The sequence below is a fragment of the Gavialis gangeticus genome, unplaced genomic scaffold (genome assembly GCF_001723915.1).
Source record: "Gavialis gangeticus isolate Ggan-Ray unplaced genomic scaffold, GavGan_comp1, whole genome shotgun sequence".
In the NCBI taxonomy this organism is placed as follows: Eukaryota; Metazoa; Chordata; order Crocodylia; family Gavialidae; genus Gavialis; species Gavialis gangeticus.
In genome coordinates, this window is record NW_017728997.1 from 5,049,790 (window position 1) to 5,050,985 (window position 1,196).

The window sequence follows — 1,196 nt, forward strand, 5'->3', positions numbered from 1 at the left end:
ATTGAAACCCAACGACTTGCACCAGCCAGTTCCTGCTGCGCGTCCTCCAACGCGCAGTGAGCACCCCCACCAGCACCCCTCTCGTGTTGGGAGCAGGTTTCATGCTCTGCTGCAGATTTCACCGCACTTTATTCAGAGTGGGAGGAAGAGGGGGAGAGCAGCAGTGGCCGAGACATGGCTCAGTGGCTTTTTGTTAAAGCCAGGATGGAGCCTAAAATTTCCGCCAGGAAAATGTGAAGGAGCCATGGGTGAGGAGAACCATCCCTGCTGAGATTTACTTCCTCTGTCAAAGGCCAATTACTTGCTGCTACCAAAAAAAGATTGGTCCCTCAGTGGCTCATTTCAGTAGTCCTTTCTGTAGCTCTTACCTTTTCATTTATTCTGTCCACGCAGCTGCGTGCCGTTTTCATGTGGATGAAGGTTAAGGCTAATTTAAAAAAGGTAAGCTGGGGAAAAACACTGCAGTGGAGGGGAACAAACCACCAATAGCCTGTTTCTGTACAGTATTATTCAGCATTGTTTATTTAAATATCTATTTTTATGCATTTACAAACTTACAAAGCTTTCCTTTCATAACTCTTTTTTTTTATTTTGTTTTTTCTAGACAGTATTGCAGAGGAATTAGCTTCTGTAAAATGAGGTCCATGTACAAAACTAGGCAACAGATAAAAAAAAAAAGGTTCCTTTCATACTGCTCAGCTGGGGGAAACGCAAAAAAGTGACCCTATGAAGGGAGAGCGAGCGAACAGAAGGAGTCCGAATGAGCGGCTCTTCACAAGTATTACGTATGTCAGTGCTCACCTACAAATCCTACCGGGATAGTTCCCGCTTCAATGGGTGCAATGCACGGTGGTTAAAAACTCCTTGGTGGGCATTTGTCTCTAACGAGAGAATGTAAAAACAAAAACACCCCACGCTGGGAATGCAAGCTCTGGAAATGCTTATACGCATGTTCTTAGCGATATGGCACAAAATGCCTTGAGGAGATGGCACTGATTTCACCAGCAGTGCACATTTATCCAATGCTTAGTTTTGCATAAAAACTTCCCTTTAAAGAAATGCGTTACATTCTCCAAAAATTAGTGCTTGTGCCTCTTTTATGGCTCCTGGTTGTATTTGAAGACGCTTACTAATTTGGAGGCTTCAAAAGGAACATTTAAAAAACAAAATTCGCTTTTTTTTTTTTTTTTTTTTTT